The sequence below is a fragment of the Macaca mulatta genome, chromosome 1, assembly GCF_049350105.2.
Source record: "Macaca mulatta isolate MMU2019108-1 chromosome 1, T2T-MMU8v2.0, whole genome shotgun sequence".
Taxonomy (NCBI): Eukaryota; Metazoa; Chordata; class Mammalia; order Primates; family Cercopithecidae; genus Macaca; species Macaca mulatta.
Window position 1 is genome coordinate 57,993,853 of NC_133406.1, and position 21,832 is coordinate 58,015,684.

Consider the following 21,832-nt stretch of genomic DNA (forward strand, 5'->3'; position numbering starts at 1 on the left):
ATGTTTCTAGCTGCCACTCACCACTTTGTACTGATTTTATCTGTTGAAGCGTCTAGTCTTCCTCATGAGACAGTAAACAGAAAGGAGTTCTTAGCCTTTTTTTTTTGTGCCTCCTAAAGTCTTCTCAAAATAAGGTAAAATAGATACAGGCATATGCAGAAAACTAATTATGAAATACAGTTATCAAACTATTCAAACATTTATTGGCTGTCACACCGTATGCGCCTTGTTATTGATCTAGTGGTAGGTCAAATAACTACCATTATTTCAAAGTAGTGATCTGTATAAACGGGAATAGCTACCATTCCTGTGGCTTGTCATTACCATTGATAACTGAAGGAAATACTGTATTGCAGTTAGAGGGTGGTGAAACTGTAATCTTTTCCTATAAAAGTTCATGGGCCCCTGAATTCCACCCAAGGACAAGGAGCCACAGGGCCCTAGAAAGAACAGCTGATTAGAGGGTCTGTGTCCTCTTTATCTTTGGGTTCTCAATGCTCTCAGCACACAGCAGGGAACTTAATATCTCAGCTACAAAACAATGCAATAACAATAACAATATTAAGTATAAATTCAAAAAACTAAGATAGTTTATCCTGCTAATACTTGTTGCTGTTACGACTAGCAGGCTCACACCAAAGTATGTCCTGGAAAATGGTTTACCGACTGCCAAAGACCTTGAAAATACATTTACCTGGAACCATAGCATTCCCTGGCCACCTCATAACATTCTTCAATTCTTCAAAGTATTAGCATAAAACCAAGGAAAGAAATAGATAAAGATCAGGGGGATTTAGAGGAGGAAGTCAGTTCCCTTAATGTGACCTCACCATGTACAATATGACCTTCAAATGGAGCATGTAGCTCTCTAAAGCCTTGAGAAATGGATGAAATTCCCTTTACTCAGTCTTTCTTCTCATTGCAGTGGTGAATAACGCAAGATGTTTCATGCTAACCACGGCCCTCTCTTGATATTACTAAATACTTCCTTTCTTCTCTATTTATTGTTGCAGTTATTGTTGAGAGCATTTCATAAGAGTGTGAAAACAATGAAATGAGTTCAAGTAAACTGAAGTAACAATGAAGCACCTACAGAGAAAAAAGAAATCCTGTTCACAGTGAGCTTTCACATGACCTTCTTTAGTCTTTTATTTTAATTGAAACAGGGTCTCTGTCGCCCAGGCTGGAGGGCAGTGGTGCAACCAGGGCTCACACGACCTCCACCTCCTGGGCTCAGGTGATTCTCCCATCTCAACCTCCAGAGCAGCTGGGACTACAGGTGCGTGCCAACACACCCAGCTTTTCTGTAATTTTTGTAGAGATGGAGTTTCGCCATGTCGCCCAGGCTGGTCTCAAACTCCTGCGCTCGAGCGGTCCGCCTGCTTTGGCTTCCCAAAGTGTTGGGATTACATGCATGAGCCACCATGCCTGGCCAACCTTCTTTAGCTTTACAGTACACGTTGAACCATCCACTCCTGGGTCTGGGCGGTGGGTGCAAGCCCAGGTCTGTCTCCATTCTGCCGGCAGCACGGAAAAGGCTACTCTTCTGCCTCCTACATCACACCCATTTCCTTGGTATTTGAGGTGAATTGGTTTCTTCCAGTATAGTTCTAAAGAACTAAGGTGAGAAAAAAAAAAAAAAAAAAAAAACCTTAAAATCTCTTTTTTGCTCCTACCCAAGAAATTTGGGAGCCACTCTTACCCTAAATCAGTCACTTACCCAAATTCAAAAGAACGTTGAGCTAGCCTGTTGGTCCATCCACACCCCTATCCCTATTGTAGCACTAAACATTAGCAACATTGAAAATGAGCTCTGTAGAAACAAGCAGTTTTGGAAACTAAGTATCAAGATAGTGGCTCACTGCCTAGATGAGAGTTTGTAAAATTCCTGAGAAGTACTGAGTAAAATTCCTAACTCACCAGAAGAGAAAGGCCACAATTCTGAAGTAAGGGGGATGGCATCCCATCTGGCTTCCCGGGGGTCACAGCCAAGGCTAGCTGATTTGCAGAACATTTTGCATATGACAGAAATGAGCATCCCTCCTCTCTCTCACTCACCAGCTTTTTACCTTTGGTTTATGTTCAAATCAATCCCATTTTCAAAGTAGTAACAACTACCTTTACACCACTTCTCCCAAAAGTTACCAAACTACTGCCCTATTATTTCTGTGTTCTAACTTCTCAAGAAAGTAGTTCACAGTTGATGTCTTCACTTCCTCCCTCTGATTCTTGCCTCTAACCTCTCTGAACTCCTGTTCCCAGCCATCAGTCCCTGCACTGGACTGCAATTAATTCACTGAAATGGGTGGTGTCAGAGTCAAAGACTTCATAATTGCCAATCACAGATGAGTTTGAGTCCTGAGCTTCCACAATCCTGAGGGATGCTTGACACTACCCTCTAGCTGGAAACAGTTCTTCTGTGTTTCCAGTCCTACTTCTCCATTTCTCCTGCATTTTCTTTCAATGCTAGTATTCCTAATTTTCTGTCTTTCCTTTTTGTTTTTGTTGTTGTTTTTAAATGAGACTGGGTCAAAGTGATCCTCCTGCCTCAGCCTCCTGAGTACCTGAGACTACAGGTACACACCACCATGCCCAGCTAATTTTTGCACTTTTTGTAGAGACAGGGTTTTGCCACATTGGCTAGGCTGAAATTTTCCTTCTTTAGTCCTCTTTTCTCATTTAATCTAGCCATTCTCTTTAGGAGATTCAATTCACTGGGCTTCAGGCTTTTTTGCTTAAGAATCTCCTAAAATAAAAACTACCAGGCTGGGCATGGTGGCTCATGCTTGTAATCCCAGCACCTTGGGAGGCCGAGGCAAGTGGTTTTGTGGCCATAGGCCTGTGGTCCCAGCCACCCAGGAGGCTGAGGTGGGAGAATCACTTGAACCCAGGAGGCAGAGGCTGCAGTGAGCCAGGATCACGCCACTGCTCTCCAGCCTCAGTGCCAGAGCGAGATCCTGTCTCAAAAAAACAAAAAACAAAACAAAAAAACCCACAAAAACAAAACTACATACTCCTATGCAATTTCTTTTTGTTTGTTTGTTTGTTTGTTTTGAGACAGAGTCTCGCTCTGTCACCAGGCTGGAGTGCAGTGGCACGACCTCGGCTCATGCAACCTCCACTTCCCCGGTTCAAGCAATTCCCCTGCCTCAGCCTTCTGAGTAGCTGGGACTACAAGCGTGCACCACCACGCCCAACTAATTTTTTGTATTTTAGTAGAGACGGGGTTTCACCATGTCGGCAAGGCTGGTCTCGATCTTCTGACCTGATGATCTGCCCGCCTGGGCCTCCCAAAGTGCTAGGATTACGGGCGTGAGCCACCTCACTGAGCCCTCCTATGCAATTTCTGATTTGACATTCAAATATTTTTTTTTATTTTATTTATTTTATTATTTATTTACTTGACAGGGGCTCACTCTTCATCCAAGCTAGAGTACAGTGGGGAGATTATGGCTCACTGTAGTCTTGAACTCCTGAACTCAAGCAATCCAACTGCCTCAGCCTCCCAAGTAGCTATAATCCCAAATTTAAATGGTTGCAATGAATTGATGTGTTTTGTAAATATACAATATCTTCTTTTGTAGTCAGAATACTTTATCATTCTTATTTCTGCTTTAAATTCTGTTTTCATTCACTTACTCCACAGAATTCTGGTTGGGAGGAGGGTGGGGGAGACTGGGTCTTGTTCTGTTGTTCAGGCTGAAGTGCAGTGGTGCAGTGACAGCTCATGCGGCTTCAAACTCCTGAGCTCAAGAGATTCTCTGCCTCAGCCTCTCAAGTAGCTGAGGCTACAGGTATGTGCCACCACATCCAGCTAACTTTTTACTTTTTTTTTTTTTTTTACAAAAGTGTAGAGACTGGGTTCTCACTATGTTACCCAGGCTGGTTTTGAACTCCTGGCCTTAAGTGATCCTCCTCCCTCGGCCTCCCAAAGTGCTGGGATTAGGTTGGGCATGGTGGCTCACACCTGTAATCCCAGCACTTTGGGAGGCCAAGGCAGGCGAATCATGAGGTCAAGAGATCAAGACCATCCTGGCTAACACGGTGAAACCCCATCTCTACTGAAAATACAAAAAATTAGCTGGGCGTGGTGGCATGCTCCTGTAGTCCCAGCTACTTGGGAGGCTGAGGCAGGAGAATCGCTTGAACCCAGGAGGCGGAGGTTGCAGTAAGCCAAGATTTCGCCACTGAACTCCAGCCTGTGTGACAAAATGAGACTCCATCTCAAAAAAAAACAGCAAAAACAAAAAAAAAGTGCTGGGATTACCGGAATGAGCTACTGTGCCCAACCTCCCACAGATATTTTAACAGCTTTATTGAGATATAAAACACATACAGGCCATGTGCAGTGGCTCACGCCTGTAATCCCAACACTGTGGGAGGCCGAGGTGGGTGGATCACAGGGTCAGGAGATCGAGACCAGCCTGGTCAGCATGGTGAAACCCCGTCTCTACTAAAAACACAAGAAAATTAGCCAGGCATGGTGGTGTGCACCTGTAATCCCAGCTACTGGGGAGGCTGAGGCAGGAGAATCACTTGAACCCAGGAGACAGAAGTTGCAGTGAGCTGAGACTGCGCCACTGCACTCCAACCTGGGTAATAGAGTGAGACTCCGTCTCAAAAAAAAAAAAAAAAAAAAAAAAAAAAAAAAAAAATACCATATAATTTTTCCATTTAAAGAATGCAACTTAATGGTTTTCAGCCTACTCAGGAGGCTGAGGCAGAGAATGGCGTAAACCCAGGAGGCGGAGGTTGCAGTGAGTGGAGCGAGCCACTGCACTCCAGCCTGGGTGACAGAACGAGACTCCATCTCAAAAAAAAAAATAAAATAAATGAATAAGGCTGCTATAAACATTTGGATGCAAGTTTTTGTTTTACCCACCAATTATAAATGAAATTTGTTTTTACGCTTCAAAAGCTTTTATTGGCCAGGCACAGTGGCCCATGGCTGTAATCTCAGCACTTTGGGAAGCTGAGGCCAGCAGATGACCTGAGGTCAGGAGTTCAAGACCAGCCTGGCCAACATGGGAAAATCCCATCTCTACTAAAAATACAACAATTAGCTGGGCATGGTGGTGAGCACCTGTAATCCCAGCTACTCGGGAGGCTGAGGCACAAGAATCACTTGAACCTGGAAGTTGGAGGTTGCAGTGAGCTGAGATCATGCCACTGTACTCCAGCCTGGGTGACAAAGTGAGACTCTGTCTCAAAAAAAAAAGCTTTTATTAATAACACTTTCACATATCTCATCCACAAAACTATGGATATAAATTAAAATTTAAAATAGAAAAAAAATTGTGACCATCATCCTCTAGGTATACAAAGAAAAATTCCTCTGGATTAAGTAGTAGTAAATTCCAGTTATTCATAGTACACAATTAATCAAAACATCATAAGTATATTATAAACTTTGACAATCATTCAACATAAAGTTTTATTAGAAATACATTCTTTAATGAGATTAATGAGATGAAACGGGTTTATTTTCCTGTTATTAGTTAATGGGTTTGTGGATGACTTATTATTATAATGAAACAGTTTGGTATAATTATATCACTACTTTTCTTTTTATAGATACAATAAGTAATAAACTCTTTTTAAATAAATAAAAGAATGGACATATTTTAGCTACAGCAATGTCACTCAAATCTTTGAAATCCTTGAAAGTCATAGCCCCAAATCACTTTGTAATCTATGCTTATGTTCAGCCAGGCACAGTGGTGCGCAACGGTAATCCCACCGATCCTGTGAGGCTGAGGTGGGAGGACCACTTGAAGTTTCAGGCTGTAGTGTGCTATGATCACACTTGTGAACAGCCGCTGCACTCCAGCCTGGGCAACATACTAAGGCCCTATCTCTAAAGAGAGACAGAGAGACAGAGAGAGAGAGAGGGAGAGAGTGTGTGGGGGGGGCGGTGGGGGGGGGTGTTTAGGTCTCCCTTCAAGTACGTTGAAAGCGAACAGCCAGAAGCCAGACCCACCTGACTTGGAAAAGGAAGCGTCACATGCCGAGTCCTTCACATTCTCCTACATGCATTACATTTGAAATTGCCCCCTAGGTTTGGGTCCCGGAGGTTTTTTTTTTTTTTTTTTTACCTTCAGGCCCCTCACTATAGGGGTCTCAATAGGTCTCACATTGAGCTAATCTTCCCCAAATGTATCTCCCTTACTAACAGGCACCCCGCACACTCTGTTCACCACACTGCTGCCAGATCAACATCCTACACAAGCAAATCCTGTCAAGTTGCTGCTCCACTTGAACTCCTTCACTGGTGCTCAGAATCTACCTTAACCCTTTGCATGCAAAGCACCTCATCTGAGAAACAATGAAGTCAGGTCCTCTATGGGAAAATGACACATGCTCTCAGGCTGACCCTCTGAGACCTGGTTAAGAAGTGCCAGACCTCAAGGACACAGGACAGGTTAGTGGTTAAAAGGATGGACTCTGGAATGGAACTACCTGGGTTAAAGGCAGTTTACTCACTGATAACTTTGACCTCCCTGAGCCCATCTCTTCATCTGCAGAGTATAATACTATCCTTCTTAAAGGGCAGGTGTAAAGATTAAGTGAGATAATGTACGTAATTTGCTTAGCACAGTGCTTGACACATGGTAAGTTAGAATAATACCTCAGTGAGTCTTAGCTGCCATCATCTTCCTCATAATTATCATGAAATTAACTCCTAAAGTCTTCCATTGAGGGTCCAAGTCCCTTACATGTCAGAGAAGCCCATCTTGCAGCCTCTCCTCTACTCTTCCCCACACCACACCACTTACTATCCTCCCTGTCCCTCTCCCAAATCAGGCTTTCACATCTCTGGGTCTGGGTACCCACTTTTCCCCTCACCTAGAATTCTTTCCCTACTCTGCCTGGTGAATGCCACCTTTCAAGACAGCCTCATTTGTTACTCCATCTCAAGTCCCCTCTGAGGCTCCCTCTTCTTTTTCTAGAACTCACAGTATTGTAGCACCTCAAAGCTCAGTCTGTTGACCCCTTCTCTTCTCTATCAGTACTCCCTTTATGATCTCTCTCTCTCCAGGCTTTAAATATTTATACGCTGGTAATTTCTAAAAGCGTATCACCAGACCAGACCCTTTCCCTCTTCCATTTGATCCCCACTTGGATATCAATTGGACATCTCACACTCAACATGAGCAAAAATGAACCCTTGGTGTTCCCCCCAAATCTGTTTTCTCTGCATATCCTTCCCACCCCAGGTATTGGCAACGCCATCCTTCCAGGTGCTCATGCCAAAAGCCCTGGAGTAAATCCTCACCTTCTCTTTTCCACTCACATTCCATATCCAACCCAGGGATAAATCCTGTTGGTTCTACCTTCAACATATACCCAGAATCTTCCTACTATTCACCTCCATACTGTTATGAGCCCTGGTCAGACCCATCATCATCTCTTGTCTGGATTACTCAATGGCTCCTAACTGGTCTTTCTGCTTCAAACCCAGTCTATTCTGAATATAGCAATCAGAGCAATATTTTTAGATTTTTGTTGTTGCTGTTGTTTTTGAGACAGGGTCTTGCTCTGTTGCCCAGGCTGGAGTGCAGTGGCCTGATCATGGCTCACTGCACCCTCAACTTCCCAGGCTCAAGTGATCCTCCCGCCTCAGCCTCCTGAGTAGCTAGGACTACAGGTATACACCAGCATACCCAGCTTTATTTCTCTTTTAGTAGAGACGAGGTCAGGCTATGTTGTCCAGGCTGGTCTCGAACTCCTGTTCTCAAGTGATCCTACTGCCTCGGTCTCCCAGAGTGCTGGGATTACAGGCATGAGCCATTGCACCTGGCTTAGAGCAATCTTTTTAAACTCTCAGTCACATATCCTCCTCCACTCAGAACTTTGCAATGGCTCCATGTTGTTCTCATAGTTAAAACTCAGAGTCCTTAAAATGATGCTGGCCAGTCTGACTCCCTTACTCCCCGACCTCACTTTCAACTACTTTACCCCTCACTCACTCTGTTTCAGCCACTTACTTCCTTGCTGTTCCTAGATCTTGCCAGAAGGCAATTTCTTGTTTCTCCTTAGTTGTTTCCTCTGCTTGGAAATCTCTTCTGTTGAGATTCCCACACAGCTAGCAACTTCAAATCTTTGCTCAAATCTCACCTTCTCAATGAAAACTGCCCTGACCTGAGCTAGATCTCAGACACAGGCACCTGACCCCACTCATCTACGTGGTCTCCCAGGAGGTTCGGCCTCTTAACTAGTTCTTCCTTGGCCTCTGAAAAAACCCTCCTGGCTGAGTGCCTTCTCTGGCCCCATATTAGGTTCTGAGAAAAGGAACCATTCTAATGTTATAGGGCTCAAATCAATTGTTCCAGATCCCAAGGCTTGTAAACAATTGAGACTGAAACCATGCATGCTAGAAGCCTGTGCTGTCCCACTGTGCTGCTTGCTGGAGAGCTCCATGCCTTTGTCCTGCCCAACATAGGCCATTATTCTACCCCTAGCAACGAGCCCAATTCCATGTCTAATCAGGGAGTAGAATGATGAAAAGCAGTTAGTTGAGGATTTGGGATTGTTGGTTTTTGTGGATTTTTTTTTTTTTTAATTATCAAGTCATTTTATTATGTCCATCAGTCAAAATTGGAAAAAAATGGCCGGGCGCAGTGGCTCACATCTGTAATCCCAGCACTCTGGGAGGCCGAGGTGGGCAGATCACGAGGTCAGGAGATCAAGACCATCCTGGCTAACACGGTGAAACTCCGTCTCTACTAAACAAAATACAAAAAATTAGCCAGGCGTGGTGGCAGGCGCCTGTAGTCCCAGCTACTTGGGAGGCTGAGGCAGGAGAATGGCGTGAACCTGAGAGGCAGAGCTAACAGTGAGCCGAGATCGCTCCACTGCACTCTAGCCTGGGCAACAGAGCAAGACTCCATCTCAAAAAAAAGGAAAAAACCGCAAAGGATTCTTAATATATTTCATGTTTTCATCTGTGGATGTTAATTACAGAATAGCTGACAGCAGAAACGCATTTTAGGTTAGAATCTTTCTCTGAGTCTCACTGGGCTCCTGCGTGATTATTTGCAACCCTTCTGTCCCTTCTTCCAGGCCTCCCCTTTATCCCACCCCACCCCATCTCACCTCTGCTCCCTCTTAATTGTTCATTGAGAGAAAGCAAGAACACCAACCAACTGATGACGTTCTTTCTGTATTTAGTGTTACTTGCCAGTAAGTAGTCATTTTTGTGAGCTGGGAGACATTCTCCACCATGGCTAATTACCAGGGAGTTCGAGTCATTCTGCCTGGGTTCAAATACCCCCTCTGCCACCGATGCTGTGGGAATGATTTGGCCTCTTTAAGGTATTGAAAATTAGTGTTCCTTCTTTATAAGGGGCTGTAGGATGGAATGAGCGAATTCGATTAAAGACCAGAGCCAGCCTCTGGCATAGAGGAAGTGAGCACTCAGAGTACAGTAGCTATTGCTACTGATATTTCACAGGCTCTGATGCAGAGAAGCTTGTCCCCAGTGCTCCATCCACAAAGGGAGCAAGTTGCTCCCCATTCATGACTCAAAACACCCTGAAGGAAGATTATGTTCATTGGTTCTACAGTAAATTTCCACCTTGTGAAATGACTTCGGATGTTTGTTAATACTGGTAAGCTTTCCGACTTCCCTGTGAGAGGAGTGTTGGCATTCTCTTTAGCCCCAAATACTTACTTTAAAGAAAACCACTCTTATGTTACAAAAATGCAACAGCAGTTCTAAATAAAAGTTATTCCGACTTCAATCTTTATCTATAACCTCATTTCCAGTGAGTTCTATAAACTTTCTTTCTGATTCTAAGGAAACTGTAGCTTCCTGCCACTTCCTCTATTAATACAGTTGTAGTAACATCTCCTCACTGTCTATTCAACTACATGATCAAAATAGGAAAACAGACTTCCTAAAAGTTGAACTTAAGTTAGACATTAACTCTGAATATCTGGTTCATGATTGTATTTTTTGTTATTAATTCTTTAAAATTAATTCAAGAATCTTAATTAGGCAAAGCTTCAGAATAATGACAAAGACTATTTTCTCCTTTTATTAAACATTGCAAGGCAACTGCTTTACCATTTATATTCATTTTCACTTTCTAGGAATACAAATAAATATTTAGAGAATTTCACACACACAAAAATCATCAATCAGAAAGAGGACTTAGCAGACTATTAGAAATCTGTAAAAAAAAAAAAAAAAAAAAAAAAAAAGTTGTTTTAAGTGTATATAAGTTACTATGTATCTGTGTACACAGTAACTTTCTCCTTTCCAGTCTTCCTATTTGTATTCAAATATTCAAATAACAGCATACCAGATAGCTGCCCACAGTGTGATTTTCTGCAGTACTTTTCCTGGATGCAAAATGTTTGACCCTGCAAAGACAAGGTGACTCAGCACATTCAAATTGCAGAGCTCAGGTTTAGATGATAGATACATTGCAAGAACTGCTGAGAAGATATTAGGAGAGGATTTTTGTTAAGGTTTGAAAAGTCAAAGAATTTAAATGTATGCCCCTCTATCCCTACCCCCACCCTGCCCCAAAAAGAAAAGTATGGACTGGAGAAATGAGAAATAAGATTGCGGTAAAAACAATTTTATCTGATTGCTAAAAAGATTGTTGTCCTTAACTACATTAGCATTTAAATGGCCCCAGTAGGACATGGAGGAAATACCTACACGCTAATGCAAAAAAGGTAGGGAAGCTGGTCAAGTTTGCACCTTTTTTGTCCCATTGTTTAAATGGAGCCAGTTTTTTCCCCAGGCTGGATAAACAGACTGCAATGAAGGTGAAACAGACATTGAGAAAGCTAATGTTACTTACAAAAAAGCAAACAAACTAAATTTTGTTAAATTACAAAGACTCTAAAGTTGAGAAATTGAGAATGTTAAGCACTATCTGCTTTTCTACTGGTGTGTTTGGGAACTAGTGATTCCCAAACCTTGCAGACTATCAAAACCACAGGGGAGGTTTTCATAAATATAGATTGACAGTTCCCTTCCTGTCCCCATTCTGATTCAGTGGGTTTGGGGTAGAGCCCAGGAGTCTATAAAACACTCATCCACGTGATTCCGACACACAGGTTAGGCTGGGATCAGACACAGCTGATGAAATGCAAAGGTGAGGCAAAACAAACCGGGAGTCACATCTCTCCCAGCCCAGCTGTAAAATGCATGGGTAAAAAATCAAAGGGTACTTTAACATTTAGGAGGATGTCTCTTCATACGTTAAAACTGACAAATAAGGCCAGGCGCGTGGCTCACGCCTGTAATCCCAGCACTTTGGGAGGCCGAGGGGGGTGGATAACTTGAAGTCAGGAGTTCAAGACCAGCCTTACCAACATGGTGAACACCTGTCTCTACTAAAAATACAAAACTTAGCCGGGCATGATGGCGGGTGCCTGTAATCCCAGCTACTGAAGAGGCTGAGGAGGGAGAATCACTTAAACCCGGGAGGCAGAGGTTGCAGTGAGCACCACTTCACTCCAGCATGGGTGAAAGAGTGAGACTCTGTATCAAAAAAAAAAACAAAAAAACTTGACAAATATTAGTCGTATTTTTAATTGTCTTACCTTTTAAAATTCCCAATGATATCCTAACTTTTAAAAGTTATTTTAGAACATGACCTTGCCTTCTAGTTCCTGTTTATAGTGATGGGCTACACATCTTTGTGCCTGAAACAAAGACTTCTTTGCCAGACTCTGTGCCTGCTAATTTCCTTCAATTCATTCACAAAATCTTCACTGCAACTCCTGTAAGTAACGACTGTTATCCCCATTTTACAGATGAAGAAGTGTGGCTATGAGAATTGTTCTAGTGATAAAGCTGAGACTTAAACAGAGTCCTAATACTCATGCTAGGTTGTCCATTGTTATAAAGAGCTGGGTTTGTTGGTTGGTTGGTTATTTGGAGAAACTAACACATGACATTTGGATATGTTCAAAAGAATCTCAGGCCTGGCATAATCTTCATACATTCAGCAAACAACGAGTTAGGCATCGTGTCAGGTGTGGGCAAATACAAGGACCCCCTACAGCTCTCTACCCTGGAAGTACCTTCCCGACCCCTCTACAGGGTAGCACACAGACAAAGAGGAATCACCTCCAAGAGCTTCTTCTGGACTTTGCTCAATTAACTGTCCCATTGTCTTCAGGGACACATGCGTAGCTGTCTGAACTGAAACATTTCCACTGCTGATTCAGAAATGTGTTCATCCTAATTATGGGCACAGAATGCTCTGAGGAACACAGGTGGGAGGGGCTGTCTGGGGCCCTCTGGATGCCTCCACAGAGAATATGGCTTATGAGCTGAAGGTTGAAGGATGAAAAATATGTCACAAAGCAAAGTAAAAGGGCCCAGGGCAGAATGTACTAGGCCTGCCATGTCCAGCAGGAACCCTGGGGCTGAAGTAAGGCCAGAGGTAGGAGCAACAGGGGGAATGGGGCAGGTGGGGAGGTGGGGTGTAGGCTGGGAAAAGACCCAGAAGGGGATTTTATGCTATGTAAGGAGTTTAGAATTCAAAAGATGCAAAAGGGAACCAATAATGGGGTTTTGTGTGTGTGTGTGTGTGTGTGTGTGTGTGTGTGTGTGTGTGTGTGTGTGTTTTGGCTAAAGAAGGAACAAAGATATCTGTAACTGGTTGTGATCAATTAGTTGTAAACACTGTTGCACTTGACCGGCCCCAGCAGTGGTTTTTATGCAGAGGAGTCATAGGACCAGATTGATATTTTAGTAATGCTTGTGCCAGGGTAGAGAATGGGTTGCACAGAAGGCACAGGGTTTGACGGATAAAATCAAAGGCTGTTGCAACAATCAAGGTTGGATCCAGTCCAGACTAATGGTGTGATCCTGCCATTAAAAAAAAGGACCTCACTGGAGAAATCTCTGAGGTTCGGGTCATGAGCTTTGGAGTCAGGTGGGCTGAATGCTGGTTCTCAACCTCTTCTTAGCCATGTCCTTAATGTCATCAAAACCTCACCTTGCTTATTGCAGATGAGATGAAATCTGCTGTCTGGGTCATTTTGCAAATGAAATTGGGGTTCATGCTCATCTGCACAAGGTTCTCACTCCATCAGTTGTGGTAGCATTGATGGTGATGATGATGATAATGATGATGATAATGATGATGACAATGACAGACAACACTTTAGTGACTGACTGGCTTTAGGCTGAGGGTAAGTGATAGAAGAGTACAGGATACCTCCAAGGTTTCTAATCGGGTGAATGAAGGCACACATTGTCAACCAGGTTGGGGGCACAGAAAGAGGACTTGGTTTTGGAAAAAAAAAAAAAAAAAAAAAAAGCACATTTGTTTTGAACATGTTGTGCTAAGGATACCTACCAGAATTTGTTTTATGAACAGTTAGTTGGAAATACAGATTGAAAGAGGAGTCAGGGCCAGGCATGGTGGCTCACACCTGTAATCCCAGGACTTTGGGAGGCTAAGGCGGGCGAATCACGAAGTCAGGAGTTCGAGACCAGCCTGGCCAACACATGGTAAAACCCTGTCTCTACTAAAAATACAAAAAATTAGTGGGCATAGTGGCAGGTGCCTGTAATCTCAGCTACTCGGGAGGCTGAGGCAGCAGAATTGCTTGAACCCAGCAGGCAGAGGTTGCAGTGAGCCGAGATCACACCACTGTACTCCAGCCCGGGCGATGGAGTGAGACTCCGTCTCAAAAAAACACACACAAAAAAAAAAAAAGGAAAAGAAAGGAAAGAAAGAGGAGTCAGGGCTAGAAGTACAAATTTATGAGCCATTTGGGATCATGTCTGAAGCTGTGGGAATGAAGTTTCAGGGAACACTAATACATATGGCATACTGAGAAGAAACCAGAGGAGCAACTACTTTGCTCAAAATGAAAGCTCTGATTCAGGATTGTCAGAAACAGAGAGCCATTAAACAAATGTACATTGAGAGCAAACTACATGCCAGGCACTGCCCTGGAGCTGGAAACTGGAACATACAAGTCAACCCATGGAAAGCTCACATTGTCACAGAGGACACAACCCTATAATAAACCTGGTACCCCAAAAGAGGGAAACCACCACGAGGGAAGTAGGCAGGGTGCAGGCAGAGTGTGGAGATGGTATGTGCCTGAGGGAGGCCCAGGCTAGCTACAGGGGCCAGGTAAGGCCTCCCTAGGAGAGGACATTTGAGCTGAGACCTGAGACTAGGAGAGCATTAACTGAGGACTTATTAAGTACAAGGATCTGTTCTAAGCATTTTAAGTACATTATCCTATTTAATCCTTACAACAACCCAATGATGTAGGTGCTGTTATTATCCTCATACTAAAAATAAGGAAACTTAACCACAGAAATGTTAAGTAACTTCCCCCACACAGCTAGCAAGCTGGCAGAGAAGACCCTGACTCAGACAGTCTAGCTTCAGACAGCCCATGCTCTTCCCCACTGCACAAACTGCTTCTCACTGTCTGTGATAAATGCTCCTATTAATAGAAAATGAGTTCAAGAAGGAAAATGCGATCAACAGTGATCACAGTGGTTCACAGCACAACTAGAAATAATTGCAAGTGCTTGGTCTTTGCTATGTTACTAGTTAAAGCATGGACGCTTCATAGAGAATTGGTCAGTAGCCCCAGATTCAAGTGTCAGGTTCACTATTCTCTCATTCCGTAACCTGGGGACAGACAAGCAATGACCTCTACGAACCTTCATTCTTTTCACCAGTAAGATAGGTCTAACACACAACTCCAAAATTACCGTGAAGATAGAGATAAAATCCACATACATGACAATCTCTAGCAGACAATGTTATCTTCAGGAGCTGGCTGATGCTGGGGAAAGGTTCTCAGTACAGATAGCACACCATGACGTCTTCATAAAAAGCTGAAGCTCATAGCAGGTGCGGCACTGAAAACAGGACACTTTAGGTGACAGCCTACAGACTGCTATTCTGAGAAAAGATCTTCAAGGGGTGGAAAAAATCACTTTTAGAACTCCAACTGGTCTTATCAATTTTTAAGGAAAATTAAATTTGTCATATTTGCCACTGTGAAAATCAGCTCAAATATACAACAGGAAAGCTTATTTCACTGAAACTCAGTTCGTTCCAAAGTGACTCAATCAAAAAAGATAGGCTTCTTCTGTGTTCTACCTTTTCTCCCCCTACTTTCCTCATACCAGACAATAAAGTAGAGGTAGAAACAAAATAGCAACATGAAAACAAATTCTAATAGCTCATGGGAAGAACAGACATCAAGATCCCAAAGTTCTATGTTAAATGCCATAAGAGGAACCACCACTGTGCAATGGTGGTCCAGAAAGAGCGCGCTCAGCCAGCTGGATCAGGAATGATTATGAAGAAAGGATTTGATCACGGCTTTACAGGGCTTTAAAGGGCAAACTACGGTTTCCTGCAGTGGCTTTGGAAGACAGCATCCACAAGGCCCTGAGAGGCATGGCTTTGCCTGCCTTTGTCTCCTACAGCATCCACCACTCTCCTAGCCCCGACTGCCAGCCACAAGGGCAGCTCTGTTCCTCTCAGGATCCTTCGAGGCCACCCCTACATGCAGGCATCTGCACTTGCTCAGGATCAGAAATACTTCTGGTCTGTGAATGAGCTTCACACTGCTGATCTCAAGGGGAATATAACCTTCTCTGTAAAGCCTTCACTGAGCACCTGCCCCTCTAAAGTTCCCACCTGTACATGCCCCATATCCACCCCCATCACTCCTCCACACAAACTCTTTAACATTCTATTTTACTTTCTTTATAGTACTTATAAAGTACTATGGAAAATTATCGTGTTCAATTTTTTTACTGGATTATTTTCTGCCCATCTCCATCCTCTACTAAAAATTAAGTCACATAAGTGCCTAGATATTGTCTTTCTTTTTCACCCTTATATTCCCAGCACCTGGCAGGAAGTAAAGAGCTCAATAAATATTTATTGAATCAATACAGGAATGCAGAAGAGCATGATCAAGTTGCAGAGGCAGAAAAATAAAAGCTGAGTTTGAGAAAGTGGTAAGTTGTATGTTCTGGTCCAGCTGGGCACAGATGGATGAGGTGGGACAGGTTGCTTGCAGAGAACTTGATGCAGTTTGGACTGAGTAGATAGCGGGAGAGCTTCTGAGAGTGTTTGATCAGGCAAGGCCTTGAGCAGCGCTGTCGTTAGAGAGGATTAGGCCAGCAACTATGAATAGGATGAACTGAAATTAAGCTAGAAAGCCCAGAGAAAACCATTTGTTACCCCTAAAATTGGCAAAGATTAAGAAGTCTGACAAATGTTGGAAAGTATCTGCGGAAACAGTTTTCCAACAGTTGAAAATCAATTTGGTAATATCTCTTAAAAGTTAAATTGTGCATATTCAAAATGTAGCAATCCTGCATCTAGGAATCAAGACTAAGAAACTATTGCCTATATATTAGTGAAAAAATTATAAACAATCATATATTCACTAATAAATTGATAAAATGTGGTATTATTTATGCTATGAAATACCAGATAGCAAATAGACGGGCGTGGTGGCTCATACCTGTAATCCCAGCACTTTGGGAGGCCGAGGCGGGCAGATCACCTGTGGTCAGGAGTTTGAGACCAGCCTGGCCAAGACAGTGAAACCCCGTCTCTACTAAAAATACAAAAATTAGCCGGGCTTGGTGGTGGGCACCTGTAGTCCCAGCTACTTGGGAGGCTGAGGCAGGAGAATTGCTTGAACCCAGGAGGCAGAAGTTGCAGTGAGCTGAGATTGTACCACTGCACTCCAGCCTGAGTGACAGAGCAAGACACTGTCTCAAAAAAAAAAAAAAAAATGCTAGACAGCAATTAAAAATAATGAATATGGCCGGGCGCGGTGGCTCAAGCCTGTAATCCCAGCACTTTGGGAGGCCGAGGCGGGCGGATCACAAGGTCAGGAGATCGAGACCACAGTGAAACCCCGTCTCTACTAAAAATACAAAAAATTAGCCGGGCGCGGTGGCGGGCGCCTGTAGTCCTAGCTACTCAGGAGGCTGAGGCAGGAGAATGGCGTGAACCCAGGAGGCGGAGCTTGCAGTGAGCCGAGATCGCGCCACTGCACTCCAGCCTGGGCAACAGCGTGAGACTCCATCTCAAAAAAAAAAAAATAATAATAATAATAATAATGAATATGTATAGATGTGTGTGTGCGTGTGTCTGTACAAAAACATGGCTAGACCTTAAAAACAATACTCAGAGAAAGTAAACAAATCATATAACAGTGGGCTGGGCATAGTGGTTCACACTTGTAATCCTAGCACTTTGGGAAGCAAAGGACGGAGGATCTCTTGAGGCCAGGAGTTTGAGACCAGGCAACATTGTGAGATCCCATCTCTACAAAAAAAAAAAAAAAATTAGCCAGGCATAGTGGCACACATCAGTAGTCCTAGCTACTTGAGAGGCTGGAGCAGGAGGATCACTTGAGCCCAGGAGGTCACGGCTGCAGTGAGCTATGATCATGCACTCCAGCCTGGGTGACAGGGTGAGATCTTATCTCTCTAAAAAAGAAACTATTTATGTATATTTAAATCCATAAAACAATACTACATATTAACTATGGGTACATATAAGTATATATAAAATATTAAAAAGTATACAAACTGAACATGGGCTCTGGGACATGAGGACAGAAGGAGGAAATGGAATTAATATTCAAAGGAACTTGATTTTATCATCAATGTTTTAGTTCATTAAAAAGTTGAATCACGGCCGGGCGCGGTGGCTCAAGCCTGTAATCCCAGCACTTTGGGAGGCCGAGACGGGCGGATCACAAGGTCAGGAGATCGAGACCATCCTGGCTAACACGGTGAAACCCCATCTCTACTAAAAAATACAAAAACCTAGCCGGGCGAAGTGGCGGGCGCCTGTGGTCCCAGCTACTCGGGAGGCTGAGGCAGGAGAATGGCGTAAACCCGGGAGGCGGAGCTTGCAGTGAGCTCAGATCCGGCCACTGCACTCCAGCCTGGGCGACAGAGCCAGACTCAGTCTCAAAAAAAAAAAAAAAAGTTGAATCAGATATGACCATAATAATAGCAGTTGTTAATTTCGAATGATGGGAATATAGTAGCGTTTACTGGGAATCAGAAGAGAGACGCTAGACACAGATGGAAAAACCAACAGGATTTCAGGACTGGGTGGGTTAGTGGAGGGTATAAAGTTGCCAGAAATAATGAAGAGTAAAAATCATATTCTCTAGAGGCTAGCCACACCATTAAAAGAACTAAAAAGCAATGAGCTCTACTTTAGAAAGGTTTACCTTATTAATGAGACAGCCAAATCACGGTCAGCAAAAAGTCAGAATTCAAAAACCCAAGCGGGCACTGACAAGCTATCCTGCAAAAATAAGGAACAAAATAGGTGCCTCAATCAATATCCTCAAAAAATAAATTTTTTAAGACTTTTTTAAGGTCCATAGAGAGTTCACTTTGTGTATTTGGCTTGTTTACAATATATATAGAAACCCAACCACAGTGTCCTATACTCAACAATTGAAAGTGAGGTTACTAAATTTTAATACACATTTCTAGAAAGCCTGGGGGTCTGATTCTGAAAATCAGCCATTCTACTAAGATAACTTGTTAAGAGTTTCCTTTCAGTAAGCAAAATTGACTGACAGAGCAAATAATGATCCAAATTTACACTGTTCAAATTAAAATTTCAAGCATTAACCTCTATTCTGAAATCAAGCTGCCTGTCTCTACATAAAGATTATCAACTTCCAATTATCAGAAGAATGCAGCTTATCTTTATTATGTACCCCCCACAATATTTCATGATATTTACATGTTTGCATAGTACTTTCCTATCCTTTTGTAACATGTTTTGCAACTCCTGAAAAGTCAACAGTCTTAGCTCTTCTCTAAAGGGGGAAACACAAGAGACAGGGTGACTAGTTCAGGGTGACTCACAGGCAGAGTCAATATTGGAACTCGGAATACTGAGCCTGGCATTCCAAGTTCCCAAAACCTTTAGGCTCTTGCTAATCCCAGCAGAATTTTCTTCTTTACAGGGCTGTGCTTCTTTGAGGTCTCTGAGACCAGAATGTTAGTGTCCAAAGCTTTCTCCTTCAAAAGTAGTCAACAGTCAGAAATAAATGTTGGCCTGCAAGTTCAATGTTTTTCTTTTTTTTGAGACAGGGTCTCACTCAGTTGCCCAGGTTGGAGTGCAGTGGCACGATCATGGCTTACTACAGCCTTGACCTCCTGGGCTCAAGCACTCCTCCTGTTTCAGCCTTTCAAATAGTTGGGACCACAGCCACACCCCACCACACTCAGCTAATTTTTTAATTTTTTGTAGAAATGATGGTCTCACTTTGTTGCCCAAGTTGGTCTCAAAGTCCTGGGTTCAAGGGATCCTCCCACCTTGGCCTCCCAAAGCGCTGAAATTACAGGTATGAGCCACCACTTCCAGTCCATCTTCACTTTTTAAAAGACATAGCTAAACTGCATTGATACAACCTAACAATCTCCCTAATTAATGTAGCTTTGCTGGTAATTGTTTTTTTTAGAGTCCTCTGTTTAAGATTGGGTTAAATTCAAATCAAATGGTACTGTTTAAACTATTTGCTGTTTTTTGTGTTTGTTCGAGTTACTGCTATCTTGGACATGCTGAGCTTCTAACTGCCACAGGGCTAGTTTGCTGGTACTGACCTTATAAAGCCAACAGTTAGTGACTGTGTATATAAGGATTTAAGAGATTATTTTACCAGAATAAGGTTGCTTTGTAGCCATCCGGTGTAAATGGTGTTTCTTTCCATTAACAAATTGAAGCGCTCTTAAGCACCTGAAATTAAATAACAGCTTAAAAAATAAATTAATATACAAAAAATTTAGGTTTACTGACAATATCAGATTATTTCCCATTAAAAAAAAAAATCACCCAACTCTTTTTTCTGATGCCTTTCACGTGGGATTTCAAAAAGCTTTTCCAAATATTTTCACTATCCATAGTTTTCATTCTAATTTTGTAAATTAAAAAAAAAAAAGAGCCAAATAACTTACCCAAGTTATGCAGTCAGTTGGTAGTAAAGGCCAAATAAGAGCTCAAATTTAATCTAGTAATTAAGAATCTGACACAGTGTCCTCTTCACTAAGTTGTACTACTGCCTCATTTTATTTCCCGTAAAAAATAATTGTTTGCATATCAATTAAACTGGTCATATTGAAATATAAAAGCAAGCCAGTATTATCAGGAGGTCCTTTCTTAAAGCAACAAAATACAATCACCTTTGTGCTAAAAAAAAAAAAAAAGCAATAAAAATAATTGTGTACCTTATAAATTTATCTACAAGTTTTAGCCTTCATTACATTCATTAATTAAAATGTCATAAATCTTCTTTTCCTATTGCTAAGATATTCTTCAACTTGCATACAAAGCACCAAAATGCACATCAGCCACAACACACACAAATTCATCACTCAATCTCGGTCCATTACTCTTGCCAAGGTCAGTATCGAATATTCTTGAAATTTTCACTTGTAGAATGAATAGATGTTTTGTAAGGATTATCTATTCAGGCAGAAAAAAAGGGGGGAGGGGAAGAACACAAGAAACAATTAGCTATTCAACTGGTACTGAGCAAATTCCAAGTACGGAATCCTTTGTTTGTTTTTATCTTGTTTTTGTTTTTCTTACCTACCTTGGGACTCCAGTCCACGAGAAGAAATACATCTTGTGAGATTTTTGTACAGCTTTTCTACAAACCTCAGTAGAGAAGGAAACGTTGTTGTCAGTTTTGGCTTCCTTTTGCAGTCAGGGACTGGGACCCAGAGTTATCTATTTGCATTTCAACACCCTTTTGTTTTCTGTCCCACAAGAGGCTCAACCAGTTCAAAAGCAGGTAAGGCAGTTAGATCACTGTAATAACCGTAGAAAACTCAAAGGAGAAAACTTTTGCAAGCAATGTGGTTATTTTAGCAAAAAAACTGCTACTTATTTAATCATTCAAGCCTACAGAGCTCAAGCTAGACCATCTTGTTAAAAATTTACCTTAGATTGTTCTTAATTCTCTCTGTGCCCTAGAGAGAGAAGAACGATGGCGAAAAGCAGGGTTAGGGAACAGAGAGGAAGAGAGTTCTGTGTCTGGAATCTCTTCTGAATAAACAAATATCCCTAAAATATCAATATATTCATAGGAATTTACAGGTCACATTATTGCATTTGATTCTGAGAGCAACAGCCTCTGTCATTTCGGCTGAAGGAGCATTCCTATATAGCTCTAACAAAATTAAGAGAAAAGAATGTTTTCTAGGTGGAGAGAGTTGGAGAGGATTGGTAAAGGTGCAGCCATCCCAGTGCCTGAAGGACACTTAGATACAAATGCTGCTGGTGTATAATTCCTGTCACACCCACTCAGATGACTACATGGTCAAGATTCCAGAAAGTGATCCCCAGGACAGCTTTCTAAGCATTTAATATTCCAAGAGGCATCAGCAGATAAAAATGTGCAGAGTTGCAAATTGTTAATAGAAAAATCCCCCAGGGTCTATGTTGAAGGTCAGTGTTTGGGAAAAGGCTATATTATAATGGGGCTACGGAGTCACAGATTAGAGACAGAAGGGACCATAAGGTTCATTTCCTCAAGGTCCATGGTTACACGGCTGGTTTGTGACAGGCTATGAGCTGTAGGGTAGCTCTCTGGGCTCCCAATCTCACACTCTTGAGCTTTTGGTTACCAAACCTGCTTAGATGAGATCCACAGTGAGGTTATATTGTATAAAATTCTAAGACTTGGCAAGTCAGCCTATAATGAAGATATATATGCATAGACTTCAAAGGACTGACTTTGTCATCACCTACAATAGCTCTGCCGGCAAGATTACTGATTCAGGCATTCAGCTTTTGGATAAGCATCT

General features: G+C 42.4%; 1 long non-coding RNA gene across 1 annotated transcript; it reads right to left on the reverse strand.

Moving 5' to 3' along the window:
• Positions 1 to 1,119: 1,119 nt before the first annotated feature.
• LOC106994163 (uncharacterized) lies at positions 1,120 to 20,734 on the reverse strand. The gene is made up of 5 exons (XR_013417372.1): positions 20,617 to 20,734; positions 20,249 to 20,486; positions 19,684 to 19,760; positions 18,235 to 18,311; positions 1,120 to 1,618 (listed from the first exon to the last, which is right to left on the reverse strand). It is a non-coding gene; the product is annotated as an uncharacterized LOC106994163 (long non-coding RNA).
• Positions 20,735 to 21,832: the final 1,098 nt, after the last annotated feature.